General features: G+C 38.0%; 1 protein-coding gene across 9 annotated transcripts in view; it reads right to left on the reverse strand.

The window, feature by feature from the left end:
• The window catches only part of MECOM (MDS1 and EVI1 complex locus), a 594,443-nt gene that overhangs the window by 184,275 nt on the left and 393,974 nt on the right, over window positions 1-16,194 (reverse strand). The gene's annotated exons all lie outside the window — the stretch shown is intronic.

The raw sequence follows: 16,194 nt of genomic DNA on the forward strand, positions 1-16,194 counted from the left end.
TCACTTACTTCATTCTGAAAGATGTCGCCTAATTGTCAAGTATAGTGCACATTGCAAATAAGCACCACACAACCAATTAGTTATTCTGTTATTCACAAGAAGCAAAAAAGTATATCTATGATAAACTCTATACAAATTTTCCAGGTTCCTGGAAATAATCCAAACAATGCTGCTCCATCTACAATGTCCTTTACCAAGTTGAAACTAAATCATCTGGGATGGAAAATCTTTGATAGGCTTTTCATACCAATCTTGTGAAAAAAGATGTATGTCTAAGTTTATGGCGACAAACAGTGTTATTATCTCTCCTCCTCTAATATTTAACCAACCTAAACACTCAGGGGAAAAATGTTATCTGAAATCCAACCACTTTATATACATTCACTTGGTCTTCTTTGGACAAGTCAACCAGCTTTTTCTCATAAGTATCTCAAATACTTGTTTGGAAAGCTTTTCTCAAGTGGGTATGCAAACAGGAGGAGAACTGTTCTTTAGCAGTCCCTTCTTATAAGACTCCAATGATGCTATCTTCTTGTACTTTAGTTAATGAAAAGATAAATATGATCTGTGCTGTGCCCAGCTGTGTTGTTCTTGTACTGAGGAATTCACAAAAGGAAAATTTTACATCATACTTTTATCAGTGAACAAGCTTGCTAAAGCAAATAGATTTCAGTCTCCTGAGTTTGCTTCAATAAAAGATTAAACGCTAATAGTGCAACTTACCACACTCAACAGATTTATGAATAATCAAAGTCTGGAGAAAGGCCAGGCCATTTAAGAACATTACCTACCAAACAGATGCCAGTAGTATGTAGACATCTTCCCTATAGCTAAGCAACTGTATTTCTTATTGCACACTTCAATATTGACTGCATAATTGGCCTTTACAGAACATTTATTAAAATGCACCATTTATCACAGACCCAGTGTTTGTTTAAGAGTTTCAGGTGGGGAGAGGGAAATTGAGGAGTGGGCGGAAGACACATAGCTTCTAATTACTAAGTGGATTTAATTGGTAAACAGCAGCAAGTCCGGCCTATCCTGGTAAGACGAAGGGTCTGAATTTTCAAGGAGCAAGGAGTTCTTTGAGAAATAAAGAGAATCAGCGCCTTATGAGAACTAGTTTTTGAACACCACTTTGCATCTGTGAATGGCATTCCTCTCGGTGCACACAAAGCCCATTTCCATGTGTTTACTTTCGTGTTCTCACGCTATTCCTAGGTGGTCAGCCTGCCATTATGTGGCTGCTGTCTTTTTCTAGATTGATACACTGAGGCATGGAGACTTTTTTGAATGCTCTATCTATCCAAAGGAGCATATCAAGTTAATGATTAAGTGAAGGCTGAAGTCAGCGTGCTAAGTTTTTAACTCTTTGAAAAGGATTGCTTATTTCTCCATCCTATATCTGTATACAGCTTTAAAAAGAAAAAAAAAATCAGTTGATTGATTCCTTGTAATAGAAATCACCTATTAAAGAAATCTCCCTGCTAACCAATTCCGAATACATGTGGACAAAATGCTTTAATTAGAAGGCACTGAGTTTAGTTGCAGTGAACTCAAAACACACTCAGAGTATGACTCGAGAATGAAAAATATCACTTTATTTTGTAGGTTTGCCATGGCAGAAAATGCAACTGGATTCCAGTTAATCTCTTGCCAAATTAAAACATGCTTCTTAATTTGTTGGCCTTCTGCTCAATAAAAATCCTGGTCATACTCTCCGTAATAGGAATTCCTCACTAAACCTCACTTAATGCTAGAAAAATGAGAGTATCATTTATCTCTGGCACCCAAGTATGTCTTGAACAGGTGCTTGAATCATTTAAGATTTCTCTAACACCTAAAGCTAATTATTTTAGTTCTTTGGTGCTATTTTTAATTACATAAACACCTTTGGTTTCTTCAATTTTATTCGAACTTTAAAAGAGAGTAGGTTTGTGTTATGGCAATAATTATCCATTAAGCGGAAAATAGAAATATTTTTGTTTAAATTTTACCTTTCTAACAGCTGCATACGTATATAGAGGTGTGTGTGTGTGTGTGTGCATTTCACACTCACTTGGCCCAAAGCATAGGTGTTTTGTGCATTTACCTGACAGAGTCATTAAAAAAGAATCATTTCACTGTGCATATTCAAACTCGCTCGACAAAAAAGGACTATGTATAGTAGTTACAAACTCACTGATCCCGGTAAGAAAGGGACAGTGTTCTGGCCTATATGCCTGGTATCAGAATCTGGTTAATAAGTGATACATTTTTAAATGATGGGTTGGCATCTAGCTAAGTGGCTAAGTTAAATTTATAAAAACTGCAATAGAGGACATGAATAGACATTCAAAAAAGTGAAAAATAAATCCTAAATACGTGAAAAAATTGCTCACTTTCACGGATTATTGAAGTAGGAATTTAAGCTTCCAGATTATACCTATATCGGTATCTATCTATTTGTGTACATACTTATATGCAATTTATAATATTTGTATATCTAATTATAATTCCACAACTTATATATTAAACACATTTATGTTAAATATTAAACTCAGTGCAGGTGAAGTACACTTATATCCTAAAGCTTTGAAAACTGTTATAACCCTTTCAGAAAGCAAGAACAGAAATTTTATAATACGTATACAAATATTAAAGTGTTTACAATCTTGATAATTCTACTGCTAGAAATTTTCTTTAAATACCTATCGACAATAGGTAAAAGCTACATTCAGGAGGGTTTTTGTTGTTGTCATGGTGGTGTTACATTTAATAGTATAAATTTAAACCATGCAAGTAACTAACACTAGAGGAAAAAATAAGTAAATTTATTGCACCTGGATGGACTAATACTTAATTACAACAATAATCATAAAGACTATGCAATAACTGGCCCAAATTCATGGTAAAATATTAATCAAGAAAAAGTTGAAGCTATAAAAAATTGATTAGGTAGAGCCAAACAAAACTTTAGTAAAAATTATTTTTAGTTTTTAAATTTTTTGTAATACTGCTTTTACGTTTTGAAAATGTTGACAAGAGTTTGAGTCCTTCTTGTCCACATTTAAGTGTGAGATACAATTTTCCCTGGCCTAACCACTTCACTTCATGTAGACAGTAACAAAGACAAGTCCAATTTCTCCAAAAGAGTTAACCCCATAGTATAGCTATCTTCCAAAGAACCACTAAGGTTACAGGTAGTTTCCTGAGTATGCATCAAACTCATGCAATCCAGGTCTGGAAATTACACCTGCCCTTCTTGGGAGCCACTCCCTCTACATCAAAGGACTATCTTTGGCACAGTACAGCAGGGGTTGCAGCCCCCAGCCCTGAGCACAGCCACATCTTCACATCATGAAGCCAGATTGCCCTGATAAAAGGACACAGTCTCATCACCAGGCATGTTTTTGTTAAAGCACAAATACCCAATGTTTCAACAATCAAATAATTGCTAAATTACCAAGCCAAGCAATTGCTTATGGAGAAAGCCAGGAAAGGAAAAGGCATCCTTAACACTCTGATATTAAAACAACAACAATAACCAAAAAAGACTTTCCAAGTTTATAATGTGTTAAAGTCTGTGTTTTCTGCATGTTCTCACTCATAGGTGGGAGTTGAACTCAAGAACACATAGACACAGGGTGGGTAACATCACACACCGGGGCCTGTGGTAGGGTCGGGGGCTGGGGGAGGGATAGCAGTAGGAGAAATACCTAATGTAAATGATGAGTTGATGGGTGCAGCATACCAACATGGCACATGTATATCTATGTAATGAACCTGCATGTTGTGTACATGAAGTCTAGAACTTAAAAATAATTTTAAAAAAGAATTTTCAAAAAAAAAGTCTATGTTTTAAAACAGGATATTTATTACTCTCTTAAAATGTCTCAGGGTAACATTTTTAGTTCTGCAACAATGCAACTAACATTCTGAGACCAGCCATCATGCAACTGCAACTGCCCATAAAGAAATTAACACCATCAAGGCCATTTTTCTGTGCTTAAGCTCATACCAATGAAAACTACCCTATAGGCATAAACTTGATATTTCTGTTCACCACACATTAACCCAGCATTCCTCAGAGTGTGACACCCAGGTGACTTCTGTGATGCAAATTTCTAAAAATCTGGCTGGAAACCTGCATGATTGAATACCCTACTCATGGCAGGGTTCAACCATTGATCTTCGCTTATTTTACCCAGCTTGCACTTAGTCTTGGAAGATTAACCCTTTGGCAGGGTGAATTCACATTGTTAAACGCAAAGGAGTCCCTCCTGAGACTCATGAAAGTGCGTTAGTTCCCAGAGTAGGACCCAGGGACTACTGGAGATCTAACATGATTCATGGGAGTCAAAGAGAAGAAGTGGCTAACATGGGAGTTGGGGAGAGACATACATAGGCTCTGGAAGGAATTGAATCACAGATTCCTGGAGCTACAGAAAACTTAGCAGTCGCCTTAGCCCTCTCAATGCACCACACAACCAGTTAGACAGTCAAACTCAAAGTAGCTTTCTTTACGTTGTCCCCAGAATATTTTGAGGTAAAAGAAATAGGGGCAGAAGGAACCTGGTCATACAAAAAAAAAATTATATATTATTAAAGAGACATAATAGCAAATGAGGACAAAATATTGTATATAAAGATAATCCTCAAAATATTTTCTGACAAGGTCCTGGTATACATTTTAAATTAAATCTGAATACTGATGAGACCATCTTGGAAGCTGGGGTGGATGACGACTTCCCAATAAGAATATTAAGAAAGGGAGAAAGCAAATCATTTACACACCTGGCCGGCCCCTGTGACCTTCAAAAGCCAGTGGCTGCACATTCAGTTGCACATACACTTTTGAAAAACTTCTCTTTGTCTGGCAATGTCATTCCCCTCACGCCATCCCTCACACTTTTCAAATAGAAAGAAAAGGGTCATAGGGTGGGCATTGGCTGGGTGCAGGAGGTCTCGACCTCACCACATCTGGTGAGGGCAGAGGAGGGGAGGCAGAGAGGACTGGGGGAAAGAGCTGGAGCAAGGGTGAGAGGACAGCAAGCTGGCCAAGGAGAAACACCCCATGCCCTTAACTCTTGCTTGAAGCAACTACCTCCCCCAAACATAGAAACATGAAAAAGAGGTAGCCAGCTACAGAATAGGAAAATTGAGGTACTTTCCAATGATTCAAGAGGAAGAGGAATGCATGCATGAGTTGGTTGTATTTCAGCTGCCCACATGCTGTTTTATGTGAGCGCTTAGAAATTCACAAGAACACATTTTCTATAGCATCCCTTTGCCACAAATAAGGCATCAGAACATTTGTTAAGAAGCAAGGGTATACAAAATATATTATATGATTTTGTATATCCGCCACCACCCGCATACTCAAAATCACAGAGATAGATTAAAAAGGGTATATTTCAAAATGTTAAAGCCATATACGCTGTGTAGGAGCACTTTACCAAATTACCTTTGTTGCAGTCCCTGAAGTTCTCATCACAAAGAGTAAAAACCATCATGCTTCCACATAGAAATAAGCAAATTGCATCAGTGAAACATAACCAGGAAGAGAAAAGGAATTCAACCTCCCCCATCAACACTAAAACTAGTCAATAATTATCTAAGTGGTATCAGTTATGTTTTCTGCGCATCCTGGTTGGCCTCTAAGTAAAGAGAAGGAACCGGAGAGAAGGGCTTGGGAACGCTACGGTTTCTCTATAGCAGTTTTATCTTAGGCGGCGTGTGTGAAGATTGGGGTGTATGCAGTGAGTAATCTGCATGTTTACTGCGTCAACATTCTACCCATTTCTGGGTAGAATCATTGCTCATCCTAATCACATTCAAAGGCCCCATAGGGCAGCAGGAAGTTCCTACTTACTGGCAATTTAGCTCTTGGAAACCCTTGAAGAGGATGGCTTTGTCCCTGTGTGCCATCATGGCTGTGTGGAGGCCACTAAACCAGCTCATAGCTAAAACTCAACAGGCAGGAATAACTGTCACACCTCTCCAAAGCTTCTTTTTTTTTTTTTTTTTGAGATGGAGTCTCACTCTGTTGCCCAGGCTGGAGTGCAGTGGTGTGCTCTCAGCTCACCGCAACCTCCACCTCCCGGGTTCAAGTGATTCTCCTGCCCCAGCCTCCCAAGTAGCTGGGATTATAGGCACGTGCCACCAAGCCTAATTTTTGCGTTTTTAGTAGAGACAAGGTTTCACCATGTTGGCCGGGCTGGTCTGAAACTCCTGACCTCACGTGATCCACCCGCCTCGACCTCACAAAGTGCTGGGATTACAGGCATGAGTCACTGTGCCCAGCCTCCAAAGCTTCTTAAAAATGAGTGAGGAGTACTGCCAATTTAAAAATCTGCCTGATTTTCAACAGAGGAAAGATACACTTTCAATAAACATTCACTTGTTTTAAGTGATAATGTAAACTTGGTAATGAGAATAAGAAACCTAATAAGGCCATCCTGTAATGTATATTATGAACTAAGCATATTTTCCTATTTCCTAGCACTACACTGTTTTCTGGATGTCAGTTACCAAAAACACCTAGTAGCTGAATGTAGCACAGTGGTTGAGCAGGAAGAAATCAAAGGCTGACGCAAAACAAACCCTAGAGAATGGGGTTTGAATTCAAATTTTGGAGGCAAATTAAATAATGCTAAATAGAACTAAAGGGGGTAGTTTTTCTTATGAAAAGTCTACAATATAAATGTTGAAGTTTCTCTAGTTCTATATGAATGTGACAAAATGATCTATAACTGCACTGTCAAATATGGTAGCGACTAGTCACATATGACAATTTAAAGTGAAATGATTTTTTTTAAATACAGTTAAAAATTAAGTTCCTCATTAATGCTAGTACTCAATAGCTACGTAGGACTAGCGGCTACCACATTGGACAGTGCAGATTACAGAACATTTTCAGCACTGCTGAAAGTTCTATTGAGCATCTCTTATTCCAGAGTTTAATAGACTTTGAAGTGATCATAGATATAAAATATAAACTAAAATAAAAGTCATTGCTCCACAAAAGTGCACAATAGGGAGTGGCATATTTAAACCATAAAGAACCTTTATTCTTTCTTTGGCTCAAACCTCGTTTAGAAGGGAAAAAACTCTTTCGGAACACAGGCAGGGCAATAACTAGGCTAAGTAGCAAAGTTTCTGGGAGAGTTTTCATTGAAGTTCTTTTACCTGAAAAGGTACAGATGTGTGTGTGTGTGTGTGTGTGTTAGTGTGTGTGTGTGTGTGTCCCCTCTAAGTTATTCAAAGCATGTACTTATATGGAGAAATGCTTATTCTAGGACCTGCTAAAATAGTATGGATGGCCCAGAGTAGTGACATTAAGGCAAGGACTTTTAAAAAGCCAGGAAATCAAAACTAACTGGCAACATTTGATCTGACCTCAAAACAGATTGCTGCAGAAGGGAACATTCTTACACAGAAAGGAGCAAACTATACATTTTCTATCCTCATAGGGTTAGATATTTAGACACATTTTTATCGCTGAAATTCATTTAGGATTGAAATGGTTATCTAGGTGTTGTCATTGGGTCTGGTTTTGGAAAGTCTCCTGCCTAGGGTGTTTAAAGTATGCTATATCTTGTGAGCAAGAAGGCTTGATAATGTTCCAAGGTCATCTATGCTGGAACATTGTTACCCTGATAAATATCTTAGTTTTCTAATGATACGCAAATGGCAATTGAAAATACACTATTTAATTTACTCTCTTCTTTTCTCTTTTTTACTGCTACAATTTGATCATGTATGTGCCTCCATGCTCACAGGTTCAGGGTGGTCACATGGTATAATTGTAACAGCTGTATGAAACAAAGCTCCAGAAACTATACCATGTGAGTTACAGATTAAAAGGGTTGGCAATGCTGGTCACAATACCAATACTCAAAAGTACTCCTGATTCTAACAAGTAAAGTGGTAATAAATTAAGAGGGCTGGTATTTACATAAGTAAATATGAAATTTTAAAGCTGTATGTGAATTCTCATGCTGAATTGAATTCTCACTAATACAACATATATTCTTTTTTTTAGACGCAGATGATAGCCTTGTTAAAACTAGGGAACACTCACTGGCGTATTTACTTCTTGTGGATTCTAAGGTACCTTTACTGATGACTGAAATCCAGGTATGTTAGAATAAAAGTCACTTGAATATATTTAGCACCTTATCAAGCATGGTAACATATAACATTTGCATTTGTCTGCCATAGCCACATATCAAGTATTTATGGTAGGTGGTACTTTAAAAGTGGGGGATAAAAAGATCAGGTTGGTTAAGTTATGTGCCTAAGGACTTCAAGCCTTATATTTATTTTTTTTTAAATAATCTTAACACACAAGTAATATGAGACTATGTTTTTGTTAAAAAACGTCCTATGGCCGGGCGCGGTGGCTCACTCCCATAATCCCAGCACTTTGGGAGGCCAAGGCAGAAGGATCACCTGAGGTCAGGAATTTGAGATCAGCCTGGCCAGAATGGTGAAACCCCATCTCTATTAAAAATACAAAAAATTAGCCAGGCATGGTGGCACGTGCCTGTAATCCCACCTACTCGGGAGGCTGAGGCAGGATAATTGCTTGAACCCGGGAGGCGGAGGTTGCAATAAGCTGAGATGGTGCCACTGCACTCCAACCTGGGCAACAGACCAGACTCTGTCTCAAAAAAAAAAAAAAGTTATACAACATGACATATGAGGCTAAAGCCCCTAGAACCACAACTCAATCTATGTCCGCTCCCTCTCCTCAAAGGCAACCACTGTTATCAGGTGATGTATACTAGATTTTTTTATGCCTTTGCAACCGTTCACCCTTATACAAGAAAGAAGGTATGCATAAGAAGATCTGGTGCAACATTGTTTATAGAAACAAAAAAAGTAATCACCTTAAATATCCAAAAATTAGAGACTAACCAAACTAAATGTAATTTAAAACAATGGAGTAAGTCTATATTAAATAATTTGAAGTTTCCAAAGTGCATAGAAAGTGCATGGCACAGAGTGAGCACTATATAAACTATTTACTATTATTAGAAGGACCAATATATTTAATGAAAAACACAAACTGCAAAAAGACATACAACATGAGCTAATTTATGTTACACACACACACACACACACACGAGTCGTGTCATAATTTTCTAGGAGTACCAGGATTTCACTCCATGAGGCTACTTCCCCTCTTTTAGATTATGAGGATACTTTCAAACTACATCAGGCAGCATTATAGAGTAAGAGAGAAAATGGGTAAGTATATTATATCTGCCTCAGCGGTGCTTCTCTGGTCTTCACCCTCAGAATTAAGGGTGAAGGGTATTCAAGAATAGTTCATTTTCTTCTTGATTCCATAAGCAAGGAGGAGCTCAAACATACTCCTTCCCTGAAAACAAAAAAAGAGAGAAGACACTTTCTTACTCAAGAAAGAAAAACTTAAGAGAGAAAAAACAAAGTTGAATGAACATAAACTGCCTCGCCAAGTTCTAATTCTTCTGTTTCCATGCAGAAGTTTTTTGTCAGATAAATCTTAATGAAGTGTAAAAGGAAATAATTGTGCCCTATGAAGCAGAGGACCCTGAAAAGGGAACCAAAGATGAATTTTAGTCCAGCTCCATCACTCTCCCAGTTGAGCACAGAGCCAGTCCTCTAACCTCCCTATACCAGGGACTTTGGACACAGTCTTTTATTATTTCTGCATTGCTTAATGGGGGTCCTTTCTTCACGATCATGCATGTCCTTTACAAATGAAGCTTCCTTTGAAGACAGGCAAGAGATCAGATTAAGCCTTCTAATATTTATTACTTCTGTTTCCTCTTGGTTCACTGTTCTCACAATGGCTAATTCTCCAAGGGGTCCCAGATGTGAACTCTGCTCTAACTATTAAATATGACTGTAACAAGGGAACTCACACCACAAAACATTCTTCTTGACTTCCAACCAGGGTTTCTCCCAAAGAGATGCCCCTGTACCATCTGCTCCAGAAAAGTGCAAATCCATTCCATTAATCATGGAAGTCTCAGAGTTTTCTTTCCTAACCCTAAGAAATCTTAATTATTTTCCTGGTTCAAAGTTTCTAAAGTGGACCAACTTGGTAGAGAAACAAAACAGTTGCTATATTTACATACACAGTATCAAGCACAATTCCTGAAACAAAGTGAACTCTCCAGAAACATTCACTGAATGAATGACAGTAGGCCTTAACTAATAACAATGCATAGGGATATCATTTGTTCATTTTCTTAATGTTGTTCATCAGGCTGTGTACCAACATACACACAAATGCTCTCTTATTTCTCACTCTCTCTTAAAAGGACCACATTAACCTTAAGCCTCCTGACATTCCTGGGCTATCATTGGAATTTCATGCACAACCCAAACCAGGTCTTGATCTTGCCAAAAATCTCTGGTGATTTATTCAGTCTTCATATTGGACAAGTCCAGTTCTACAAGTCATTTAGATCCAGTCCTAAATGCCTTTAACTGGGATCAATTTTATTTTTAGTACTTCAATATAAACTTTAAACCACAGTGTGACAAATGAATGCAGTAAAACCTTAGTGGCTTCCAAATTTATTTTGAGAATTGTAACATAGAAGCCAACATAGAAAATTAAAGCTTTCAGATAATCTCAGAAACAGTACCTGCTAAGGGTGGTTTCCAAAGGTTAGCTGGAAAGTTTTATCAGATTCATCTATATAACTACAAGATTCTTCACCGTAATTCTCTCATAATTTGTCTGATAACCAATGTACTGGAATGACAGACAACAACATAAGGAAAAGGTGGAGCTGAATAGTCAATGGAACTGCTTTAGCACAGTCTTGGCCAGCACAGTCCAAAGGGAGCAATGAAGGTTCCTGATGCATGACGAACTCAAGCTCCTTCTGATCGGTCCCTTGCCTTATTCACTGTTTGAGCATTTATTTAACCTTGAAGACACAAGTCAAATATTGGGAGCTGTCCAGTTTTTTCCAGAGGTGTGGAGACACTAAAAACATTCAGTACTTTGAAAGCACCAACATTCCGAATATGAACTGTGTCGCACTGTGCTCTGGCCTAGGCAGGCTCAGGAGTACTTGCTGAGTCACTTCTGAATGAAAGGGATAAAAACTATGCCCCTATCATTTGATAAAATTTTAGGTCAGATTAAGAAGTCATTCGTTCAGATTTGGCTTAGTTCACTCAAATGTGTTTCTAGCTTGGTCTCTACTTTCAATTTCTAAGAATTCTCTCCAAATTAGGCAGGAGCTTTGCTCTTCCTTACATCAACCACCACCATAATAAACCAGGATCTTCACAACTTAGAACTGGTTTAGGGCTCCTGACCACAAATCTCAATCTTTCTTGAGGTTTGAATCATGCCTTTGTATGATATTTAGAATCCAATGTCTTGTTCACTGGCTGGAACATTGGAATTAGCTGGGTCAGTTTCTTCCTCACCACACTCCTCTCCTTCCCCTCACTACACAAAAAAGACCAGAGTAAGTAGCTTGTTATGTAGTTGTTCAGTGGGAAACATGTTTTACAAATGAAGGGAGAAAAAGAGGAGGGAAAGCGGGTAGGTAGGTAGTAGTAGAACAGAAAGGGAAATTTGGGGAGCAGAAAATAGAGAAAAAGAAGATAAGGGAAACTTCTAGATTCCTGATACTAGAAAAGCTAGAGAATTCCATTCCTGAAAATTAAAGATATTTTACATGTTTGTGTATGTATGTGACTTTGTGTTTATACACATACCGTTTTGTTTCATGTAGCATAATCAAATCTATTGCTAATTGTTTAGTTAATATTTACTTATTCAAACGTGTTTTTAACATCTTGCCCAATATTCAGTCTACACTTTACTTAGCAATTAGCTTGACTGGCAACTTGCTCTTTCGTTTTTCTTAACAAAAACCCAATACTGATGTTCTGACAGAACAGTCTTACTGCCCCTTTGGTTATTGTCATTTCTCTTGCTTCCCCAAAGGCAACAGCTCTGCCATTTTGCTTGCAAGAGCAAGACTGATATTTCATTGTTGTTACAAAAGGGTCAAGATTTTTAAAAGCACTACCCTTTGAAGTTCTTCCATGGAGATCTCAGAAATGAACAACAGTCCCACAGAAATTATAGAACAGACGCAGACGGGAGAAATACAAATGGGCCAGCTAACATTATCAGTCGTGTCACCCAGATTGTTACTGGTCTGAATGAAATAAATTGGCAAGAAGGGAAAGAAACATCTGTGGAACATGCCACAGGATGAGGCACAACCTAGAGTTAGGACCTCCCTTTGCTTTTACTCTAAGCATGTCATTGGTCAAGATCAACTAAATAAACTGCTCTGCAATTTCTGCAATTTCCATGCATTCTTTTTTATTTTATTTTATTTTATTTTATTTTATTTTATTTTATTTTATTTGAGACGGAGTCTCGCTCTGTCGCCTGGGCTGGAGTGCAGTGGCCGGATCTCAGCTCACTGCAAGCTCCGCCTCCCGGGTTTACACCATTCTCCTGCCTCAGCCTCCCAAGCAGCTGGGATTACAGGCGCCGGCCACCTCGCCTGGCTAGTTTTTTGTATTTTTTAATAGAGACGGGGTTTCAGCGTGTTAGCCAGGATGGTCTCGATCTCCTGACCTCGTGATCCACCCGTCTCGGCCTCCCAAAGTGCTGGGATTACAGGCTTGAGCCACCGCGCCCGGCCGCATTCTTTAACCATAATATGATTACCTTTAGCAATCTTTTTGTGAAATCCAGGCAAATATCCACGCCTAATTATTTTATTTTCAAGTATTGTAACTATTTACCAACCTCACATACTAATCCAACAGTTATTGTAGTTATATCAAGCATCTAGCATATTCATTCAACAAATACTTATGTAAGGAACATTTCCAGGTATCTCACTAGACTGTAAAAACTTTTGTCACTGGATCTAGTAAAGAAATAGAACAGATTTAGAAATGAAATTCCATGGAAGCAAAAGAGCAAGCACACTATATTTGGAAAATGTGAGATGTTTGGGGTAGATGAAATATAGTGTCTAAAGCTAAATAGGGAGGGGTTGTGGCCACAGTGTAGGCTGTAGCTGCAGGTATGGACGGAGGGGACAGGTCAAACTGTGAAGTCCCTAATATGCTGTGCTCAAAAATTGCATTTCATCATATTGGAAATTGAACACCATTGTGGGCCTTTAAAGGTGGGAACAGCATAATGACATTGTATTTTAGACAGAAAGAACTGATGCCAGTGGGAGAGGCTGATGGCAAATAAGAGATGCCAACAATCTGGGGCTGTTGTGATGGCCCAGCAGAGAGACACTGGTGACTTGAATGGAAGTAGCAGAAGTGAAATCGAGAAGAGAACATATTTGAGAGAAGTTTAGAAAGGAGAATGACTGATTAACTCTTCAAGGTATTATGGCTGCTCTCCTCCTGCAGGAACCAGTCATAACCAATTTCAAAGTCTTTGGCTCGAAATGTCTTAAACACATTGCACAAAGCTAGTCCGCAGGGTTGTCTTTAATCTCATCAAATATGATGCAGAATGTTGCCACTCAAAGTGTGATCTTTGCAGAAAAGCATTATCACCTACTGGAACCCTGTGAGAAATGCAGAATCTCCATCCTCACCCCAGAAATGCTGAATCGGATTCTGCGTTTAATCAAGGACCTCAGGTAAATAACATTCCATTGCCATCTGAGGAGTACTAATGTAGAGGAAGTACCTCTGGGTGTAGAAATAGCGGGACCCTGGTTATGTCACTTACTTATTGAAATTTTCATTTCTTCTCCACAAAATTGGGAAACATATACTGATTGGCTCTAAGAGTGAGACTGTGATAAACAGTGTGAAAATGCTTTGTGAACTCTAAGGTATGATCCCAGATATATTTAAATTCATTTTTATCATTGTGCTTGTCTTGTCATGCATCAAAATAGTATGTTTGCTTTATTTGTAAAAGACTTCATTGAGGGCTGGGCATTGTGGCTCATGCCTGTAATCCCAGCACTTTGGGAGGCTGAGGCAGGTGAATAGCTTGAGTTCAAGAGTTCAAAACCAGCCTGAGCAACATGGCAAAACCTCATCTCTATTAAAACAAATACAAAAATTAGCTGGGTGTGGTGGCATGCACCTGTAGTCCCAATTACTTGGGAGGCTGAGATTAGAATGTCACCTGAACCCAGGAGGTTGATGCTACAGTGAGCTGAGATTGAATGACTGCATTTCAGCCTGGGTGACAATGAGACCCTGTCTCAAAAAAAAAAAAAAAAAAACTTAATTGAACTGTAAATATGGAAGTGGTAAAAGGAACACATTTGCAGAGAATATATCAAAACTTTAGTCACCTGGGTTTTGTTGTTGTTGTTTTGCACATTATTTCCTTGGGACTATATTGCCAACCTCCAAGCTTTCTATGAATTCACAAAACCTACATCCTCCTCTCAACTGAAACAAAGAAGAGGAGAAAGAATAACAATGTTAAGCACTGAATGTTCAATAAACCTAAGGAACTTACCTTTACCACATTTTTTTCTTGGCCAAATATCTATTATCCTTAGAAGTAAACCCAAATTCCAGCACTTAATTAGGTTCATGGGGGAGGATGTAGAATTGTTTAAAATAGAGTATAAGCCTATTTGTCTATATTGTCCCATCCAGAAAGGAAATGAGATCAACCAGATAACCTTCTTTGGATTCCTTCATGTGTTGACTCCATGATACCTTATTTTCAAGGTCAAGCAAGTAAGCAGTATGCACAAGAGTAGCCCATGAAGTGCAATTTTAGGGATATCAAGTTGCTAAACCCTGTAGAAGATATCCCCCCAGATATGCTGCATAGACCTACCATTAGACCAAAATCTAGGGAGAAGATAACATGTCTGTGTCAGGGTCTTTTATAAAGTATATTCTGTCTAGTACCTTGTCACATGTTATGAATAATGAATTTATTAAATAGACCACTTTTATTTAGTAGCTGTAAAGGAAAGAGAAAGCATTTGTTACCCATTTATTCATTCTTTGCTGAATATTTATTAGGTGCCCAAATGTGACTGACACTGCCATTCACAGTAAAAGGCCAAACAAGATGGCCAGGCCCTTTGCCCTCATTAAGAATGTAATCTAGAGCTGTAGTCCTCAAGTATTTATCATAACATACCCTATCAATAAAATTTGTTAAGTATACACCTCCAATACGTTGACATATTTATTTGTAAATTAATCAATTATGCTACTGTACTAATATATAATATGATATAATAATATGTATATTGATAAATCCAAATAAAAATATGAGTGTATAATGGTAGAAACAGGTCCTAATTTTTTTTTCTGTGCCTCAATGGAACTACTGGCATATGGGCACCCACTTGAGAGATTCCTTTTTTACAGTAATTTCTATGAGAAACTTTTTTTTTCCATGGGGACAATGTTATTCAAAGTATATGTTGACTTCAGTCACATCTAGAATTTGAACAAAAGAAGTTATATGAGTTGCTCAGGATCAGAGATTCAACCTGTTTTCTCTATCTGTCTCTAGTAAATTAAGCTGCACTTAGAATATAATAGATGTTCAGTAAATGATTACAGAATTTAGGGAGAAAGGGATGAGGGTTTATGGAAGAGAATGAGTATACTTACTACAAAAAAAGACAAAGACGTCAGGAATGGTGGCTCATGCCTATAATCCCAGCATTTTGGGAGGCCAAGGCAGAAGGATCACTTGAGCCCAGGGCTTCAAGACCAGCCTGGGCAATACAGTGAAACCTCATCTCTGCAAAAAATCTAAAAATTAACTGGATGTGGCAACATCACTACACTCCAGCCTGGGTGACAGAACAAGACCCCGTCTCAAAAAAAAAGAAAAAAAAAAAGAGATAATTATTTGTGTAATAAGAAAAAAATAGCTTGCTTGCCAGGAAAAACAGTAAGTTGCCTCAATTATATAAACAATAACAAGATAGAATAAGATTCATATGATAAAGAATGTACCTCCAGCTCACTTTCATTTGTGAGGATGAAATTTCTAGTTATAGATCTCATCTCCAGAATTTCTGGGTACAATTGTACTGGGATCTCTCTCATTTTTAATGGATGATACATCAATTTTACTCTAAGTCGTGAAATTATTTTTGAAATGCATTTACATGTAGGTTCCTTAAAATTATTTACTTTGCCCACAATTCATTGAAAAAGGAAATGGTGATAGAGTTACATAGTTACCTGGCC

This window comes from Macaca thibetana, chromosome 2 (genome assembly GCF_024542745.1).
Source record: "Macaca thibetana thibetana isolate TM-01 chromosome 2, ASM2454274v1, whole genome shotgun sequence".
Taxonomy (NCBI): Eukaryota; Metazoa; Chordata; class Mammalia; order Primates; family Cercopithecidae; genus Macaca; species Macaca thibetana.